The sequence below is a fragment of the Ambystoma mexicanum genome, chromosome 6q, assembly GCF_040938575.1.
Source record: "Ambystoma mexicanum isolate Mex_15411 chromosome 6q, UKY_AmexF1_1, whole genome shotgun sequence".
Classification (NCBI taxonomy): domain Eukaryota; kingdom Metazoa; phylum Chordata; class Amphibia; order Caudata; family Ambystomatidae; genus Ambystoma; species Ambystoma mexicanum.
Window position 1 is genome coordinate 1,440,295,870 of NC_090937.1, and position 9,952 is coordinate 1,440,305,821.

At 41.3% G+C, this 9,952-nt stretch overlaps 2 long non-coding RNA genes across 2 annotated transcripts; both read left to right on the plus strand.

The window, feature by feature from the left end:
• The first annotated feature begins 932 nt into the window (after positions 1-932).
• On the plus strand, positions 933-3,490 carry LOC138516765 (uncharacterized). The gene is made up of 2 exons (XR_011282308.1): positions 933-2,664; positions 3,044-3,490. It is a non-coding gene; the product is annotated as an uncharacterized lncRNA (long non-coding RNA).
• Positions 3,491-7,276: 3,786 nt separating this feature from the next.
• LOC138515624 (uncharacterized) lies at positions 7,277-8,489 on the plus strand. Its single transcript, XR_011282115.1, has 2 exons — positions 7,277-7,663; positions 8,043-8,489. It is a non-coding gene; the product is annotated as an uncharacterized lncRNA (long non-coding RNA).
• Positions 8,490-9,952: the final 1,463 nt, after the last annotated feature.

A 9,952-nucleotide genomic window follows, 5' to 3' on the forward strand; every position in this document is an offset into this window, starting at 1 on the left:
TGGGATGCTGATCGTTATGATCAAGAAGCTCTGAGACTTCTACACATTCCTGGGCACTATTCCAAATTGGTGAAAGATCCATCAGAAATGATTAAGCTAAAGGTACTCAAACTCACTGAAGAAGGAAACCAATCGGGTTTCCTTTCCACTAAAGAGGCTGAATTTATCAACCTGTCGGAAGATCGCATACCTTTATTTTACATTATGCCTAAAATACATAAAGATACTGAGAACCCCCCAGGACGACCTATAGTCTCGGGTTGTGGTTCACTACTGGAACCCCTTTCGAAATACATTGATTTCTTTATTAAACCACTGGCGATGGCCACGCCCACATTTCTTCTTGACTCGAGAGACGTCATCAACCTCGTTGAAACAAAAGCATTTGATCCCAGTACTCAAATTCTAGTAACGCTTGATATTGAAGCGCTTTATACAAATATCCCTCAGGATAGAGCGGTGGAGAGCCTGCGCATAATGCTAGATCGGCGCATACAACCACATTTGGTTCCCACAGAATTCCTATGTAAAGCAGCAGAGCTAGTCCTTAAGAACAGTTTTTTTAAATTCAAGGAGGAATTCTTTTTGCAATGTAAAGGGACAGCGATGGGGTGCACTTTTGCACCAAATCTTGCCATTATTTTCATGGCACTCTTGGAGGAAGAAAAAATCCTGTCAGCATTTAACCCATTTAGGGGCCAAATCAAGGTGTACCGTCGATACATCGACGATATACTTATGATTTGGGAAGGCTCATCAACATCATTGACTTTATTTGTTCAATGGCTTAATGCGGTAGACTTAGATATTCATTTCACTTTTGAATATTCAGTATCTAGAATTCCTTTCTTGGATTTGTCTATTTTTTTCAAAGAAGGGTATCTCTGCACAGAATTACATAGAAAACCCACAGAGAGAAATACCACGTTGAAATATGAGAGCCAACATCCAGCCAGTTTACTTTGTAACTTACCATATGGGATGTTCTTACGGCTACGCCGTAACTGCACAGATATCGCAGATTTTGTCAAACATGCAGCAATTTTGGAAAAAAGACTATTGGAACGGGGATATCCAAAGAAACTTATAAAAAAATCCAAAAAGAGAGCTCGATATATCAACAGAGACCTCTTATTGACACCCAAGCGAGACATTGAAAAGAAAGATGAATTAGTATGTGTCTCAACTTTTTGTCAACACAGTAATGCTATTAGAGGGATCATCTTAAAAAACTGGCGAATTCTTAATACATCAGGAACATCTATACCCAGACCTCTATTTGCTTTCAAAAAAAGTAAAAATTTGAAGCAAAAGATTACTCGTGCCAGTAGAACTTTTCCTAAAGTGCATACAATCCGCGATACCAATTCTAACCCAGTGGTGGGACACTATCCCTGCACTTCATGTGTTGCTTGTAAGTTTTCCAAAAAAACTACGTCATTTGATTCACAGACCAGAAAGTGGACCCTTCGTACCTTTACCACTTGTAAAAGTAAGAATGTCATTTATGCCATTCGTTGCCCATGCCAGTTGTTTTATGTAGGCAAAACAACCAGAGAAGTGAGTACCCGTATTAACGAACATCGTTCAAAGATCAGAACTCGAAACCTCAATGCCCCAATGGTAATCCATTTTGTCGAGATGGGCCATACGGCTGATCAGATGGAATGGTTTTGCATAGAAAAAGTATATGCACAAAACCAACCCCAACTATTAAAAAATTTAGATTACAAGGAACAAATGTGGATATTTAATCTAAAAACATTAACATTGGGCCTTAATACCATGGAACCATGGAATTCGAGTAACTAAATACTACCTGTCATAACATTTTATATATGTCGGGTAGTACACTGGTATACTGCCTAATCACGTGCGTCTTTCATCTGAGAGGGTACGGCCATTTAGAACGTAGGCCAGTTCAGTTTGTGGTCACGTGGTTAATTACGTGATCACATGATGTTTTTCACGCATATATCAATACCCTTGAAACGGTGATACTGTGTTGCACGCCACTTTCAATCGGACCCAGCTGGGATACGGGTGACTAGCTACTGTGAGAACTGGCGAGTTCTTTCGCTTAAGGTAAACATTCTGTCGTGTGGGGGCCTTTCGAATCACGGCGGTTTTCCAAATCGCTTCTTGCCTTTATTGTTTAGAGAAGGGAGCCCTACATCCTTGGCTTTCCGTTAAACCCCATCCGAGTCAAGTAATCTGGAGTCGGAAATATTGAGCAATTTTCAAATGCAACCCCTCCCCCCCTACCTTTTTGAAATTCTCTAAATAGTAAGCTTTTCAGCAAGCCGTATTTGTTTAGTCACAATTGTGGTATTAATTCATCAATTTATTTTCAATTGGAAGTAATTCACTTTGGGTGTAGCCAATAATATAATTGTAAGAACAACCGGTCTCTCACATACTCAAACTCTTGTGTTGTGTTTAGGCCCATATAACATCAGGTGCAGCCAACCCTGGATCCGGGGAGTCACCTTCAAATTTATGACCGCTGGTTGAACGAGCGTTTGGACATTCTCGAGAAGAACGTTGGCGTCCATACACTTCGCTATCTGCAGGAACTTCTACGGAGAAGCTATTGTTTAATATAAGTGAACACAGCGTACAATTTAAGGAAGAGACGCACAGCCTTCCATTGCATGAATGAAGGTTAGTTAATATTCTTTAGGTTTATCTTAAGTATGTGACTCTCGTGTCCTGTCCGTGGGCCGCTGTAGTGGAGGATCGACATATTGACCTTGTGATATTTATGTGTACATTTGTATATCTGTAGCATTGATTCTGTCTATGGCCTGGCTCTTATCTGCCTCTCGGAGACACCAATACAAGAGGGTAGCACTACTTTCTGCCAGACACCTCAGGTCCATCCTGGAACTTTTCCCGGGTTGGTAGCAGGCTCTTGTATATTATTACCTATTGTTCCACTATAGATATTTTTATTATGGATGTTATATGTTTTTTGTCCAAGTACAAGGGCTTCACACATTGATATGTATTATCTTTGATTTTCTTTCTTTCTTGATGTTAGAATATACTTTTGTTACTCCTGATGAAGACGTCACTACACTAAAGTATATACGTCGAAACCGGTCGAGTTTGGACTAAGATGAGGTCGTGGTTAGAAAACTCTGGGACCCATCTTAATTGCCTAGGCCACTGATGTCATCTGCTGTGGCCCGTCAAATTGATTTCATGTTCTTTCTATAAATCTTTCAGATGAATTAATTATGATGAATTTTCTTATAGATTTTATGTCGTACATTGATTGGTGTTTAGTATGAATGGTTTGTCTAAATGGATGGATGAGGTTGTATGCTTGGATGATTGAATAAGATGATTTTTATTATATAGATGTGTCTTTTTTAATAAAAGTTGTTTCCTGCTATGTAAATTGTTATTACAAGTGCAGATTTAATCATGATTTGTTTGATATATTAAATTAGTATCAGGTTTAATAAAATCCTTGATACCGTTATTTTTGAATTGTTTCCTTTGGATGTCTTTCCGCTATCTAAATCTTAATTAATACTCCAATCCAAAGCGTGGGGTTTCCTGTGTCTTTCAGAGAATACATATTTCCAGCCCTTGGCTGTACAGGTTATATATATACTTTTTAACACTGTAATGTTTTTTCCTATTTAGGATAATTTAACTTTTTTCACATTTATTGCACTGGGTGTGTCAATTTGGTGTACTCCGGACTGGTGGTATTTTCCAGGCCATGGCAGAAACAGATACCATCTCCTTCACGGAGGCACAAATAACAGAACTTATTCAAGGTCCATCATTTTTTGAAAATTTACAATTACCAACATCAAATCAAGGCGCCACGGGAGATGCTCTTCTGAATTTAAAGAAGAAGCAATTCCGCACAGAAATGCACGGTCATATACTTAAGGAATATTTGAGATCTAGTATTATTCCACAAGGCCTGCAGGTTAAAATTATCCCATGTCTTTTCCTGGATGACAACGATTATAAAGTGGCTTTTAGTCAAGTTGCTACCAAATGTAGCCGTGATTTGTTAGTATTAACCATAACCACGGCCCAAAGAGTCAGTGGGAAGATACAAGAAACACTGTCGGAACAAGAAAAATCTTTTTTGACCAACACTTTGATTGTGGAATCTAAACAAAAGCTTGAACAGATAGAAAAATCTTTTCAGGAATTTAAGAAGCTTACTATTGAAAAAAAGACCAATAAACTTAAAAAGGACATTTCATTATTTAAGAAAGAATTGGTGTATCCCTATCTAGCGGAAGATTTTAACCCTCAGACGGTTTGGAAAACTAACACTAATTGGAATATGGGACCCAATAATACAAATAAAAAAAGATGGGTGACATTTTCAGACACTTCCTCTAGTAATTCAGGTAATGAGGAATTGAACAATCATGCCTCGGGCAATCACCCTTTTCGAGCAAGGGGCGGCCGAAGAGGCCGCAGAAACATCCCCCAAGGTCAAATGACACACAATATGCCGATGCAGAACGCCCCGGGACAAGGGATGATGCACCGGGACTTTCAGACCCGGAATCGAGCATACAGGTGGTAAATGAAACAATGCCAATTTTTAATTTATCCTCCCGTATATTAACACCTGCGGAAACATCAATTCTTAAATGTGGTCTATCTTTTGTTCCGACTCAAAATCCAAGTGCAATGTCTATCATGAGTGAAGTAAAAGGTTTTTTGCGTAAATTAAGGCTAAAGCTTTTCTTTTCGAATAATGTGACCTCTAGGGAATCCAACATCTCAGGCTTCTCTAAACCTTCCACCTTTACCCCCAACTCTAATGATTTGCCTCCAGAGGTCTTGATCTTTGAAAAATTAGTTCTCAAAGAAATAGAGAAAGTTATTGGCCATCCAAGAAATCGACAAGGACCCAATCTGACGCTTTCTGAGTTCGAGGCTATCGAGAGATTAGCCTCGGACCAATCAATAGTTATTAAGGCTGCAGATAAGGGTGGTGGGATAGTTGTTTGGGATGCTGATCGTTATGATCAAGAAGCTCTGAGACTTCTACACATTCCTGGGCACTATTCCAAATTGGTGAAAGATCCATCAGAAATGATTAAGCTAAAGGTACTCAAACTCACTGAAGAAGGAAACCAATCGGGTTTCCTTTCCACTAAAGAGGCTGAATTTATCAACCTGTCGGAAGATCGCATACCTTTATTTTACATTATGCCTAAAATACATAAATATACTGAGAACCCCCCAGGACGACCTATAGTCTCGGGTTGTGGTTCACTACTGGAACCCCTTTCGAAATACATTGATTTCTTTATTAAACCACTGGCGATGGCCACGCCCACATTTCTTCTTGACTCGAGAGACGTCATCAACCTCGTTGAAACAAAAGCATTTGATCCCAGTACTCAAATTCTAGTAACGCTTGATATTGAAGCGCTTTATACAAATATCCCTCAGGATAGAGCGGTGGAGAGCCTGCGCATAATGCTAGATCGGCGCATACAACCACATTTGGTTCCCACAGAATTCCTATGTAAAGCAGCAGAGCTAGTCCTTAAGAACAGTTTTTTTAAATTCAAGGAGGAATTCTTTTTGCAATGTAAAGGGACAGCGATGGGGTGCACTTTTGCACCAAATCTTGCCATTATTTTCATGGCACTCTTGGAGGAAGAAAAAATCCTGTCAGCATTTAACCCATTTAGGGGCCAAATCAAGGTGTACCGTCGATACATCAACGATATACTTATGATTTGGGAAGGCTCATCAACATCATTGACTTTATTTGTTCAATGGCTTAATGCGGTAGACTTAGATATTCATTTCACTTTTGAATATTCAGTATCTAGAATTCCTTTCTTGGATTTGTCTATTTTTTTCAAAGAAGGGTATCTCTGCACAGAATTACATAGAAAACCCACAGAGAGAAATACCACGTTGAAATATGAGAGCCAACATCCAGCCAGTTTACTTTGTAACTTACCATATGGGATGTTCTTACGGCTACGCCGTAACTGCACAGATATCGCAGATTTTGTCAAACATGCAGCAATTTTGGAAAAAAGACTATTGGAACGGGGATATCCAAAGAAACTTATAAAAAAATCCAAAAAGAGAGCTCGATATATCAACAGAGACCTCTTATTGACACCCAAGCGAGACATTGAAAAGAAAGATGAATTAGTATGTGTCTCAACTTTTTGTCAACACAGTAATGCTATTAGAGGGATCATCTTAAAAAACTGGCGAATTCTTAATACATCAGGAACATCTATACCCAGACCTCTATTTGCTTTCAAAAAAAGTAAAAATTTGAAGCAAAAGATTACTCGTGCCAGTAGAACTTTTCCTAAAGTGCATACAATCCGCGATACCAATTCTAACCCAGTGGTGGGACACTATCCCTGCACTTCATGTGTTGCTTGTAAGTTTTCCAAAAAAACTACGTCATTTGATTCACAGACCAGAAAGTGGACCCTTCGTACCTTTACCACTTGTAAAAGTAAGAATGTCATTTATGCCATTCGTTGCCCATGCCAGTTGTTTTATGTAGGCAAAACAACCAGAGAAGTGAGTACCCGTATTAACGAACATCGTTCAAAGATCAGAACTCGAAACCTCAATGCCCCAATGGTAATCCATTTTGTCGAGATGGGCCATACGGCTGATCAGATGGAATGGTTTTGCATAGAAAAAGTATATGCACAAAACCAACCCCAACTATTAAAAAATTTAGATTACAAGGAACAAATGTGGATATTTAATCTAAAAACATTAACATTGGGCCTTAATACCATGGAACCATGGAATTCGAGTAACTAAATACTACCTGTCATAACATTTTATATATGTCGGGTAGTACACTGGTATACTGCCTAATCACGTGCGTCTTTCATCTGAGAGGGTACGGCCATTTAGAACGTAGGCCAGTTCAGTTTGTGGTCACGTGGTTAATTACGTGATCACATGATGTTTTTCACGCATATATCAATACCCTTGAAACGGTGATACTGTGTTGCACGCCACTTTCAATCGGACCCAGCTGGGATACGGGTGACTAGCTACTGTGAGAACTGGCGAGTTCTTTCGCTTAAGGTAAACATTCTGTCGTGTGGGGGCCTTTCGAATCACGGCGGTTTTCCAAATCGCTTCTTGCCTTTATTGTTTAGAGAAGGGAGCCCTACATCCTTGGCTTTCCGTTAAACCCCATCCGAGTCAAGTAATCTGGAGTCGGAAATATTGAGCAATTTTCAAATGCAACCCCTCCCCCCCCTACCTTTTTGAAATTCTCTAAATAGTAAGCTTTTCAGCAAGCCGTATTTGTTTAGTCACAATTGTGGTATTAATTCATCAATTTATTTTCAATTGGAAGTAATTCACTTTGGGTGTAGCCAATAATATAATTGTAAGAACAACCGGTCTCTCACATACTCAAACTCTTGTGTTGTGTTTAGGCCCATATAACATCAGGTGCAGCCAACCCTGGATCCGGGGAGTCACCTTCAAATTTATGACCGCTGGTTGAACGAGCGTTTGGACATTCTCGAGAAGAACGTTGGCGTCCATACACTTCGCTATCTGCAGGAACTTCTACGGAGAAGCTATTGTTTAATATAAGTGAACACAGCGTACAATTTAAGGAAGAGACGCACAGCCTTCCATTGCATGAATGAAGGTTAGTTAATATTCTTTAGGTTTATCTTAAGTATGTGACTCTCGTGTCCTGTCCGTGGGCCGCTGTAGTGGAGGATCGACATATTGACCTTGTGATATTTATGTGTACATTTGTATATCTGTAGCATTGATTCTGTCTATGGCCTGGCTCTTATCTGCCTCTCGGAGACACCAATACAAGAGGGTAGCACTACTTTCTGCCAGACACCTCAGGTCCATCCTGGAACTTTTCCCGGGTTGGTAGCAGGCTCTTGTATATTATTACCTATTGTTCCACTATAGATATTTTTATTATGGATGTTATATGTTTTTTGTCCAAGTACAAGGGCTTCACACATTGATATGTATTATCTTTGATTTTCTTTCTTTCTTGATGTTAGAATATACTTTTGTTACTCCTGATGAAGACGTCACTACACTAAAGTATATACGTCGAAACCGGTCGAGTTTGGACTAAGATGAGGTCGTGGTTAGAAAACTCTGGGACCCATCTTAATTGCCTAGGCCACTGATGTCATCTGCTGTGGCCCGTCAAATTGATTTCATGTTCTTTCTATAAATCTTTCAGATGAATTAATTATGATGAATTTTCTTATAGATTTTATGTCGTACATTGATTGGTGTTTAGTATGAATGGTTTGTCTAAATGGATGGATGAGGTTGTATGCTTGGATGATTGAATAAGATGATTTTTATTATATAGATGTGTCTTTTTTAATAAAAGTTGTTTCCTGCTATGTAAATTGTTATTACAAGTGCAGATTTAATCATGATTTGTTTGATATATTAAATTAGTATCAGGTTTAATAAAATCCTTGATACCGTTATTTTTGAATTGTTTCCTTTGGATGTCTTTCCGCTATCTAAATCTTAATTAATACTCCAATCCAAAGCGTGGGGTTTCCTGTGTCTTTCAGAGAATGCAAGATGATGCAGTGACAGGATCAGGGACAGGATTGCACACAGGCACCTCCGTGGCGACCTGTGCTGCCTCCTGTCCCTGGTCCTGCACTGCACCACTAGCACCAGTGGAATCCGCACCTCCAGACCCGGTCTCTGTTGCTTGCACGGCCTTCTCCTCCACCAAAGCCCCCACCAACCTGGATGACTTCGTGCCATCTTCCCCCGTTGGGCCCTGTGGGGGCCCAGCTGCCCCTTCTGCTGCCGAGGAGTCCAACTCCGACCTCCGCCTCTTGGACCTCCCCCCGGCAGCTGCGGCCTGGGACGCGGCACCGGACTCCTCACTCCCCGACGAGATCACAACCTGGGAGGGGAGCCGGGCCTTGCGTCTCCGGCTGGCGGTGCGATCCCCGTCGCTGTGCTCCACAGCACCTTCTCCGCCCTCTTCATCAGTTGACGCTGCAGACAGGGAGAAATAAAACACAGGCATCAGGGCACTGTACAATGGACACGTACACACATGACAGTTGCACATGAGTGGCATTGGCAAACCTCAGACATGGCATCCCAATCGCCAACGCACATGTCATTTCAATTTGCACACATGAGCCATTCCACAGCCACATTGCATCTGCCAGCACCATCCATACACATACAACAGCATGAGCAGGCAAAGGTGAGCCAGACATCACATGCAATACAGGGAGTGCACTACACATGCACGCACACCACCACACTTGCATGCATGTGTACACCTCAGCCAACTGTCGCAGTGTTCAGATGGGCATCCATGTCACATCTGCCAATCAGGCTTCCACATCCCGCTGTCACATGCATCCATGTTTCATCACTGTTGCACCCTTGTCAAATACGCACACATGCACATGTACACAGTGTTGATTGATACATTCAGCAGAAAACTACATACATGTGTGACATCACGAACATGCCTACTTACATACACATTCATCCAAACATGTGTGCCAACACAACTGCATTTGGCATGCAAGCCTACACACACAAGCACCATCCATGTCTCACACATGACAGCCCTCGCATGTGTTAGCCTCACGGCCCTGTACACCCCCACCCATACTCGTCCCCATACAAATATATGTGCAACCGGCATACTACTGGCACATCGCCACACGCACAGTTTACAATCATGATGCATGTACACTTACCGCTCGACTCCAGACGGGTCTGCCTCTCAAGGACCTGGACATGGAGCGCTGGGGATATGCGTTCCAGGACCCTCATCTGATCTTCCGACAAGTGGCCCCGGCGCCCCTTAGCATCCACTGCCTTCAAGAGGCGCCGGGCCTTGTTCAGGGTCATGGACCTGAAGTCCTCCCAGCGCTTCTTGACATGTTGGAAGTCGCGGACTGCC